Genomic DNA, 11,496 nt, shown 5'->3' with positions numbered 1-11,496 from the left:
GTGAATCTGGTCCTTCAAGCAGTGAAGCTTTGTTGTCACTGTGGTCTCTGAGGGGAGGAGGATAGAGGAATAGTATAGATAGAAGCAGGGTAACTGGGGCAATGTAAGTGTTCTACAAGATCGTGCAATGATGGATATAGGAAATGTTAAATTTCACCAAAAATGTATAAAAGCCTATAGGCTAAAATATACACCATAATGTAAACCATAAGGTAACTAAAAATTTAGAAAGTTGTATAGTCTAAAATACAAACCATAATATAAACCAAAATGGAACTATGTTTGATAGATATGTTTCAATATCTGTACATCAGCTGCAGCAAATATAACATGAAAATGTAAAAAGATCATTGCTGGGGAAGGGGGAAAGTGTTTGATGATGATATATAGGAATCACAAATATTGTATATGTGATTTCCTGTGATCTAAAACTTTTTTGAAGACATTTTAAAAATTATAAAAAAGAAAGGATATAGACACCGAGGAAGAAATGAAAGAAATTGCCTTGCCACTGTACATATAGGGCAACACCTATTTACAGTGATGAAGGGCAAAATGACAAAAAAAAAGTTTTATGATATTTTTCATTTTATAGTACCCCAATTTATTTTTACTTTACTTCTGTTTTCCTAATTAGTCTGTATTCTATATCTAATCTTTAAGCCTATCATTACTATTTCATTTTCCTATTATTTATTTATTTTTTTAATTTTTTTATTTTTTATTGACTTTGTAATAATATTACATTAAAAATATATATGTGAGGTCCCATTCAACCCCACCCCCCCACCCCCCCTCTCCCCCCCCCCAACAACACTCGTTCCCATCATCATGACACATCCATTGGATTTGGTAAGTACATCTTTGGGCACCTCTGCACCTCATATACATTGGTTCACATCATGGCCCATATTCTCCTCTATTCCATCAAGTAGGCCCTGTGAGGATTTACAATGTCCGGTGATTACCTCTGAAGCACCATCCAGGGCAGCTCCATGTCCCGAAGACGCCTCCACCTCTCATCTCTTCCTGCCTTTCCCCATACCCTTTGTCCATTATGTCCACTTTTCCCAATCCAATGCCACCTCTTCTATGTGGACACTGGATTGGTTGTGTCCATTGCACCTTTATGTCAAGAGGAGGCTCAGATTCCACCTGGATGCTGGATGCAATCCTCCCATTTTCAGTTGTAATCACTCTAGGCTCCATGGTGTGGTGGTTGTCCTTCTTCAACTCCATCTTAGCTGAGTGTGGTAAGTCCAATAAATCAGATTGTAGGTGCTGGAGTCTGTTGAGGCTCAGGATCTTCATTTTCCTATTATTTGAATGTGGCAATATAATAGGCTTCATTTTTTAATTTGTTTTGGGCAACAGATGGGTCCAACTATGGCAGGGGAGGAATGCTGCTGTGGGGTATTATTGATGGGGGACACACAGCTTGGAGGGAGTTCTCTAGAGCATGTATATAGGGTATATAAAAATGTTCAGATATTCATTGGTTATTATCATAGTAACTACAATTACAAATGACAACTGATGGAGTGCTGAGTTACTAAGCAGAGGAGCTCTGTCAAATTCCCTAATGGAACAGCAATGATCCCCCAAGTGCAATGGCAAAGACCAGGGAAGAAGGATGGTCCAAAAATGAGCCCTTAATACTGATGGCTTTACTTATGAGCCTGGGTACTTGAAATTTCAACTTGACCTAGAGCTGCAGTGTGTCTAAGTGTTACCTCCTGAGAGCCTCCATGTTGCTCAAATGTGGCCACTCTCTAAGCCAAACTCAGCATGTAAATGTATTACCATCCCCCCAGCTTGGGACATGACTCCCATGGATGAGCCTCCCTGGTACCAAGGGATTACTACCAAGTACCAGGTGGTGATGCAACTAGAAAAAGACCTTGAATAAAAGGGGAAGTGGTAAACAGAATGAGTTTATATGGCTAAGAGACTTCAAAATAAGCCAGGAGGTCATCAGAGGGGTCATGCTTATGCACATTTCAGCAGGACCTCAGACACAGCTAAAATAGATACAAACCCAGGTATAGGTGTTCCTGAGGGCTATGGAGATGAGACACCCAGTTCCTACAGTCATAACAGATGGCTATGGAGTTCAGTGTCTTGCCAGTGGGAAAAATTTAGAATTTATGCTCATGAATGTGATGGAGTTGGACTCAGATGGGACCTCTACAGATGCCTCTTCTATCGCTTTTATTGAACCTGTGGTTGACACTGGGGTTGGTGTATACTCGAGACTTGAATCTCTAGACTATGTGCCAGCTGTGCCCTGAGGCTCAGCAGAGTTGCAACACCTCCTCTCTGGTGACTTGGGCTTAGCCAGGTCAGCTAACAGGGAGGTGAGGATGGTCAACAACCACACCAAGGAACCAAAAGTCTACAAATGCAAGCAGGAGAATTCCATCCATCAGCCATGTGGGGTCTAAACCCCCTCTTGATTTAGAGTTGGAGTGGACATCACTATTCCAGGGTCTTCAGGATGGAGAAATAGAATATGGATTAGAATGGACTTTTTGTATTCTATTATTGAATTATTGTGATTCTAGCAATGGACTAAATTATAACATTAATGTTGAGACAGTGGCAATGGGAGTTGCTGGAGGCAGGGAGAGGGAAAAGGAGGTGTGACATGGCATTTTCAGGACTTGGAATAGCCTTGAAAGATATTGCAGGGACAGATGCAAGACATTATATAACCTGCCATAACCCACTGAATGGACCAGAAGACAGTGTAAACTACAATGTAAACTATAACCCATGCTGTGTAGCAGTGCTCCAAAATGTATTCAGCAAATGCAATGAATGTACCACACTAATGAAAGAAGTTGTTGCTTTGGGAAAAGTGGGGGATGTGGAGAGCGGGGTATATGGGAACCTCCTTTATTTTTAATGTAATATTTTGTGTGACCTATGTATCTTTAAAAAATAAAAATATATTTTAAAAACACATTAGAGGCATATAGCAGTAGACTCAAAATGATAGAAGGATAAGTGATACAGAAGACGCAACAACTGAAATTGAAGAGAGAAGTGCTGTGTATTTTTACATGTACAGAGAAGGACCACCAACAGAAGGGTGGAGACAAACCCAAGTCACTCACTCTGGTAGGCTGGAACACAGAAGGGATGTTCCCAACTGTGATGGACTTCACAAAAAAGTAAAATCCCCTGCAAGATTGTGCATGGGGTCACAAATGCCCTTTAGGTAAAGGAAAGACAATTGGCTACATCATCCCTCTCTTTGACAGGATGTGGAGGACATGGTCTTGCCTTTGACAGCTTAAGAGGCATTAATGAAACAAGGGCTTGCCCAGGGGAAGATTCCCATATTCTTTCTGTTGACCTTGGTGACACTAGTGGGTGAAGTGGTAGAAAGGATCAACAATTGTCGCAGTGTGGGCTCGCACGGAGGGCCACTGCAGGGGCAGTGTGGGCTCGGGTGGAGGGCTGCAACACACAGAGGGGCCTTCCGAGAAGACGCTCCGGGTCTGGCAAGGTGCGGAGGATGCGCGGTAGGAAGAAAACTACCGAGGAGACCAGGATCTGTGCCCAAGTCTGATTTATTCAGGAAGTACAGTGGTTAATATAGGGCGAAGATGGGGGAGGGGCAGGGGGCGTGGCTGGGGCGGCAGATGGCTGATAGGTTCGTGCAGGGGTGCATCACTGGTTGCAGGCAGAAGACGGGGTAGCCAGGGTTCTCGGCGGCAGCGAGGCGGGGCTGTCATGGCACGGCGGTGGCCCTCGGGGGAGAGGTGGGGCTAGGCCACCGAGGGGGAAGTGGGTGCAGCTGGGCAGAGGGGCGGGCAGTACACCCGAACCCCAAGCGGAGGGCCTTAACGCCCATTCCCACCACCCAGGTCCGACTCGCACTGGCGCCTGGAGACGAGCCGACCCTTGCTGTTGCCGCGCTCCCACACGGTGCCACCCTACATTTCCCCCTTTTCTTTTATTAAGCACCGAATAAGGTGGAAGAGGAAGGGCCAGTGCTCATTTTGTTGGGGGGGGACTCGCCAGGCAGCGTGTTCGAGAAGCCTGTCTTGGGGGAGGTGAAGGTGGGTGGTGGCGGCCTCCCGGCCCTTTCAGCTTGGGCTAGGTGGAGTAGCCGCAGAACTTGTTGGCGGAGAGGGTCGGGTTCGGCATTCAGGGTCATCATGGCCATCCAAGGGGCGAGGTGTCACTGGTGACGTTTCTCTCTCCGGGTCAGGCGGTTCGGCGGTGGCGGGCTGGATGAGGCGTCCTGGGATCCAGATGGGCTGGGCGGCGTCATCTGGAAAGACACAAGCAAAACCCCTTCCCTGGGCAAGGAGGGGGGCAGGCCCTGACCAGATGTTCGTCTTGGGGTCTTTCCACTGAACAAGGGGGGCCTGTGTGGGCCGGTAGGATGGGCCCCAATGAGCATGTACTGGGGAAAGGCCATCCTCATCAAAGCAGAGGAGGTTGTGGTGGATTAAGGCAGAGGTGACAATTTCTCCAGGTGTGTGGCGGGGATGGTTGCTCCTTTCCTTTTGAATAAGATGTTTGAGGAAGAGATGAGTGCGTTCAACCATGCCTTGACCTTGGGGGTTGAACGGAATTCCAAAGTGATGAGTGATGTTGTATAGCTTCAGGAACATGGCGAAGGAAGTGCTGCGATATGCTGGTCCATTGTCGGTTTTCAGGTCCCATGGGACTCCCATGAAGAGGATGGCTTGTCTGAGGGCCTGAATGCAGTGCTTGGCTGTTTCTTCTGGGAGGGGAACGGCATAGCACAGGTGGGAGAAGGTGTTGATGGCCACATGGAGATACTTGAGCCTGCCGAACTGGGGCACATGGGTGACGTCCATTTGCTATTGGGCATTGGGGCGTAGCCCACGCGGATTAACTCCTTGTGGCTGTAGCGGCCCAAGGGGCAGAAGGGGTGCACAGGTTCAGCAGCATCTGACCATATGCTTGCAGGCCTGGATGGAAAGTTCCGGGAACAACTTGTGAAGGCTCCTGGCAGAGAAGTGAAATCGAGAGTGGAATAGCTTGGCTTGGTTGAGGAGGTCGCCAGGTGGAGGGGCGGGTGGTCGGCCTCCCAAGCACTCTACTGAGGCTGGGAGGGCTTGGACGGCTTGATCGGTGAGGTTATTGCCGGCGGCGATAGGTCCAGGAAGGCCAGAATGGCTCCTCACATGGGCGATGTACCAGGGCGCCATGCGGTTTTCCAAGAGACTCTGGAGAGTTAGGAGTGCTTGGTCGATAGGCCTTTTGGCAGGAAAAAATGTGGTGAAAGCCAAGACTTGGCAGACTTGCAAGGTGTGCAGGCTGTCAGTGAAGATGTTGAGGGGTCTGTTGGGACAGGCACGGAGAGCTAGGATGACGGCTTGGAGCTCTCCTACCTGGACAGAGTTCACGTTGATGTGGATGAGTATTTGAGGCTCTGATGTACCAGGCGAGTAGATGACAGCTGCGAACTTGTGCTTGGAGGCATCAGTGAAGGCGGTGGTGGCATGTGGGTAGGGGCGGTGAGACGGGAAGGGGTGGTGCGGCAGAGGGATGAAGGATAACTGGGAGATGCCCTGAAGCAGCCGATGGCTGGGGTAGTGGTTGTCAAATTTGCCATGGAAGAGTTCCGCAAGGACTTGCATGTCTGGACTGGACAGAAGCAGCACGGTGGTTTTCTTGGCATCAAGCGGCCACACAATGGTGTCAGGGGGAGTACCATATGTGTGGGTGCATTGCCGGACGAGGTCAATGGCCAAGGAGATCCAGAGGGTGACTTGCGGGCCGATTTTTCTGAGCTTGCTTTTGGTGGTATGGAGCCAGAGAAGGGGCCCCTTCTGCCAGAGGAGCCCAGTGGGCTTACCCGTGGTAGGCAGGATCAGCACCAAGATGGTTCGGTTGGGGGTTGTGACGCTGCAGTTGGCATTCTCGCAGGGCATCATTGACAGCTCGGATGGCCTCCTGCGCAGCTGAGGTAATAGCGATTTTCTTGTTACAGCCTGCGGAGGGTCTTGGTCGGTTTGCAGGAGGGCGAAGAGGGCTTGTAGTTGAGCGGTGGTGATCGGGAGAGCCAAACGGAGCCAATTGATGTGCCCACAGATTTGCTGTAGCTCTGTCAGAGATAGCTTCTGCGGAATGGCCAGTTGGGGGGCCGCAGGCGTGATGGTGTTGTGGATGTTGAAGCCTAGAAAGGTGAAGGGGAGCTCCATGCGTACCTTATCTTGTTGGACTTGTAGGCCAAGGTCATTGAGATGGCGCAGTAATGCCGTGACGATGGCTTGGAGGCCTCCGCGGGTTTCATGCACCACGAGAAGGTCGTCCATGTAATGAACAATGTATGCAAAGTTCTTTAATGGCTGAATTGCCTTATTGACATAAAGCTGGCAGGTGGCCGGGCTGTTTCGCATCCCTTGCGGGAGGACTCGCCATTGGTAATGCTCAGCTACTTCTTGGTGATTGGTGCACGGGAGCGTGAAGGCGAATTTTGGACGGTCTTTTGGGTGCAGTGGAATGGAGAAAAAACAGTCCTTTATGTCGATGGTGGTGGCGCACCAGTGTCTAGGTATAGCCGTGGGGTGGGGGCACCCCATTTGGGGGGAGCCCATTGGGCAGATGTGCTTGTTGATCTCACGCAGGTCGTGGAGGAGCCGGTACTTGCCTGACTTCTTCTGAATGATGAAGACGGGTGAGTTTTATGGACTGGTGGATGGCCCAATGTGTCCTGCATCGAGCTGGTCATAGACAAGAGCTCGGAGAACTAACAGTTTCTGGGATGAGATGGGCCACTGCTCCACCCAAATGGGCTCCTCGGTATCCCATTCAAGAGGAGTGGGTGTTGGAGGTGTAATGCGAGCAGTGGCATATATCATTGGGGGGGAGCCGTGGATAGAATGGCTCCACAGTTCAAGAGGACATCCTGGCCCCAGAGGATATTGTCGATGCTGGGCGGGACAAGGGGGCGGAAGTTGCCTTGGCGGCCTTCCTTGTCCTTCCAAATAAGATCTCGGCTGGTTTGGAATGAGGGAGCTGTTCTGGTGGCTCCAATGACACAGGGGCCAGGGAGCACACCCCAGTTGTGTGCAGCTGTTTCTGGGAAGCAGGATATATCTGCCCCGGTGTCAAGGATTCCCTCGAACCATTGGCCTTCAACCTCTAACTCCATTATTGGTTTCTTGGGTCCCAGTGGAATGGTCCACATTATGGCAGAGGGTGGTGGCATGGGTGAGTGGCCTCTTGCTGGTGGGGCTGAGGCCTGCCCCCTCTCGCATTTAAAGGCTGCCATTGGCTGTTGGTAGTGTGGCAGTCACGGGCCCAATGGTATCCTTTGCCGCAGCGGGGACATGGGGTGGGAGGCGCGTGTGGTCTGGCTCCTCCGGTGTCTCGAGGCGTGTTCGTGGATGGTCGTGGTCGGGCGGCATGAGGGCATTCACGGGCAAAATGTCTGGTTTCTCTGCATTTGAAGCAGTCGGAGGAGAGGGACATGGCCGTGGCTATGGCCCGAGCCAGCGCGGTGGCCTGCGGGTCTATGTGGGAGCAGGCCAGGATCCAGTCGTGTACTCCCCTTTCCTTCATTGGTAGGATGGATTGTCGACAGGCATTGGTGGCCCCTTCCAGAATGAGTTCCTGGGCAAGGGCTTGTTGCGCACGCTCGCCAGGGACCTTGTGCTTGCAGGCCTCCTGAACCCGGGATACGAAGTTGGCGAAGTTGTCGTCTTTTCGTTGGACTAGCTTGGCAAGTGGCTCAGGTCTGGTGGCAGAGCAGCTGCGGAAAGCGCGTAAAGCCAGCTCGCAAAGTTGGAGCCAGAACTCGGGGGGGGGGGGGCGTTGTGATATTGGGCTGGATTGGCGAATTGGCCTGTGCCTGTGTAAGCGTCCGGGGGATGGCGAGCCCCGACACGGGCGTTGTGTGCCACTTGCTTTTCTGCCTCTGATGTAAAGTGAGCACGCCAGTCGATGAATTGGCCGGGGGTTAGAATGGCCCGAGCGAGGGAAACCCAGTCATACGGAACCGCGAGCTGAGTGCTAAGCTCCTCAAGCAAATGGGCGTACGGGCTACCGAGGCCGTCCTCTTTAACAGCCTTGCGAAGGTTTTTCATTTCGTCGGCTGTAAAGGGGTACCAATCCTGCGAATGGTGCCGCGAGGGGGCAGCATTCAGCGGGTATAAGAGCGGTGTCTGATGCGCAGGGGCCTCTGCCCGTGGGGGCCAAGTACCCATGGGCCCTCTGGCGGATGAGGGATCCACGGTGGGGGGTGCTCAGGGGGTGGGGTGAGAACGTGGCTCATCCCAAGATGGCGGCACCTCACAAGATGGCGGACTGCCCCAGGGGGTAGGCGGCTTGTAAGATGGCGGCCGCTCCTCTTCCGGCGGGGGCCAAGATGGCGCCGTGGCCGGAGGGGGTGGGTATAGGGGGAGGGACTTCCCTTTATCCTCCCAAGAAGAAGGCAGAAGTTCGCCATCTTGGGGTGAGGTAGGTGCGTCCGGTTTGGGTGGGCAGGAGTCCAGGGCATTGTTGAGGCGACTGGACAAGGACTCGGTGTCGGAATCACTGTCTGACTGAGACCCCTCTCCCTTGCTCTTACCGCAGGTGCAGTGGAAAGCGTCCCGATTGACGGGGGTGCCCTGGAGGCACGAGCGAATGGCGATGAGTGTGGGGAGAAGGCTGGGGGGAAAACGCTTGTTCTCATACTCCATAGCCGCTGTGACGCGGTCAATGAGGTTAGTGTACGTGTCCGGGCCCCACAGCTGGCAAGTGGAGAGCCAGGGGTTGAAAGGCAGCAAAAGGTCCCAGTACGTTTGGAACTGCTTTACTGAGACATTCATATGATTGGTGTCTAAAAGGTAGGGCAAGGGCCCTAACCTGAGGTGCCTGGCGGGAGGAAAGACGGCCGCCCATGGCGCCAACGGCGGGGCCTAGCGAAGACGGGGGTCCTTACCTTGCAGGCGAGGCAGGTGGGGGTCCGGCCGGGAAGTTGTTGCCCCCACGTTGGACACCAAAATGTCGCAGTGTGGTAAAATGTCGCAGTGTGGGCTCGCCCGGAGGGCTGCTGCAGGGGTGGTGTGGGCTCGGGCGGAGGCTGCAACACACGGAGGGGCCTTCCGAGAAGGCGCTCCGGGGCCGGCAAGGTGCGGAGGACGCGCGGTAAGAAGAAGACTACCGAGGAGACCAGGATCTGTGCGCAAGTCTGATTTATTCAGGAAGTACAGCGGTTAATATAGGGCGAAGATGGGGGAGGGGCAGGGGCGTGGCTGGGGGGTGGCAGACGGCTGATAGGTTCGTGCAGGGGTGCATCACTGGTTGCGGGCAGAAGACGGGGTAGCCAGGGTTCTCGGCGGCAGCAAGGCGGGGCTGTCATGGCGCGGCGGTGGCCCTCGGGGAGAGGCGGGGTTAGGCCACCGAAGGGGAAGCAGGTGCAGCTGGGCAGAGGGGCGGGCAGTATGCCCAAACCCCAAGCAGAGGGCCCTAGCGCCCATTCCTGCCACCCGGGTCTGACTCGCACCGGCGCCTGGAGACGAGCCGACCCTTGCTGTCGCCGCGCTCCCACACGGTGCCACCCTACAAACAATGTTCTGCTTTAGGTTGGAATCAGAAATACAGAATCAGCCATTTTCACTGACGTGGCCCAGAAGAAGAAAAGTCCAGCAAAGGGAGTCCATGCCAATAGGGACATAAAGGAAGCAGAAAGATCTACCAAAGGAAAAAAGAGGAGGAGGCCAGGCTGGCCCACCAAGGAAGGCAAGGCTGCTTTACTTACCAAAGCAGGGGAGAGACAATGCAGAAAATGGATGTGATTCCTATAGAAAAACTGCCAAAGTTATGGGGCAGAAGGTCTTAAATAAGATCTTAAGACCATATTACAAACCATAAAAGAACAGGAGGAAGGGGCCTCTCAGAACTGAAAAGGCTTAAAATTCTGCAGAGCTGCCCAATAAGCCCCAGATGTACCCCAGAAAAGAGGAACATACAGGTTGCTAAGGCTTTCTTCTCCATAGTACAGGTCAGTGAGGAAGACACTTCTGACTCTAATGAGTCAGATAGGAAGGACGCTCCCATCACTCATACCTGCTCTTACTCTCTTTAAAAAGAACACTTCGGGATGGAGCTAAGGATTCCAGGATCCACTAGGGATTCTCTTTGGCAGAGCACTTAAATATATAGAGGGAAAAAAATGACAGATTTGAAGGGGAAAATAGTTCTACCATAATATTTGGAAAATTTAATTTCCCACTTTCACAAATGTTAGAAAAATTATACAGATGATTAATAAGGATATTGAGAACTTGAACAACTCTGTAAGCAACAGACCCAGTAGAATATATTCTTCTCAAGTGTACATGGAACATTCCTAGAATAGTCCCTATGTTATCCCACAACATGCACAGAAACCTGAAATTATGAGGAAATTCTTTGACCAAAGCAGCATGAAACTGGAAATTAATAAGAGAAGGGCATGAAACTGGAAATTAATAACAGAAAGGAAATTAGAAAGCTCCACAAATATGTGAAAGTTGAATTATGCACTCAAATCAACCTATGGGTCACAGATGAAATCTTGAGGGGAATTAGAAGAGACTTTATGATCAACAGAAATGAATACAGAACATATCAAAACTTATAGGATGCACAGAAACATTACTAAGAGAGAAACTTGTAGCCAAAAACATCTTAATTTAAAAAATAAACATCTTGAATTAATAACATAATTTTACACCTTAAGGAAATACAAAAAGAAGGCAAACTAAACCAAAACTGGCAGAAGGAAGGAAATAAAGATTAGAGCAGATATGAATGAGACAAGAGAAAATCAACAGAATCAACACAGCTATTAATAAAACCTGGTTATTTGAAAAGATCAATAGAACTGAAAATCCTATAGATAGACTGATTAAGAATAAAGAAAGGGAAGCAGATGTGGCTGAACTGATAGAGCATCTGCCTACCATATGGGAGGGTCCAGTGTTTGATACCCAGGGCCTCCTGGCCCGTGTGTGAGCTGGCCCATGTGCACAGCTGCAGCATGCAAAGAGTGCTGTGCCATGCGGGGGTGTCCCCCACATGGGGATACCCATGTGCAAGGAGTGCACCCTGCAAGGAGAGTCAACCCATACAAAAAAAGCACAGCCCACCCAGAAGTGGCACCACACACATGGAGCAGCAAGGTGATGCAACAAAAAAGACGGGAAACGGACTTTGGCCCAGTGGTTAGGGTGTCCGTCTACCATATGGGAGGTCCGCGGTTCAAACCCCGGGCCTCCTTGACCCAGTGTGGAGCTGGCCATGTGCAGTGCTGATGCGCACAAGGAGTGCCGTGCCACACAAGGGTGTCCCCCGCGTGGGGGAGCCCCACGCGCAAGGAGTGCGCCCGTGAGGAATGCCGCCCAGCGTGAAAAAAAAAAGAAAGTGCAGCCTGCCCAGGAATGGCGCCACCCACACTTCCCGTACCGCTGACGACAACAGAAGCAGACAAAGAAACAAGACGCAGCAAATAGACACCAAGAACAGACAACCAGGGGA

The sequence above is a fragment of the Dasypus novemcinctus genome, chromosome 17 (assembly GCF_030445035.2).
Source record: "Dasypus novemcinctus isolate mDasNov1 chromosome 17, mDasNov1.1.hap2, whole genome shotgun sequence".
Classification (NCBI taxonomy): domain Eukaryota; kingdom Metazoa; phylum Chordata; class Mammalia; order Cingulata; family Dasypodidae; genus Dasypus; species Dasypus novemcinctus.
This window is presented reverse-complemented; position numbering follows the sequence as displayed.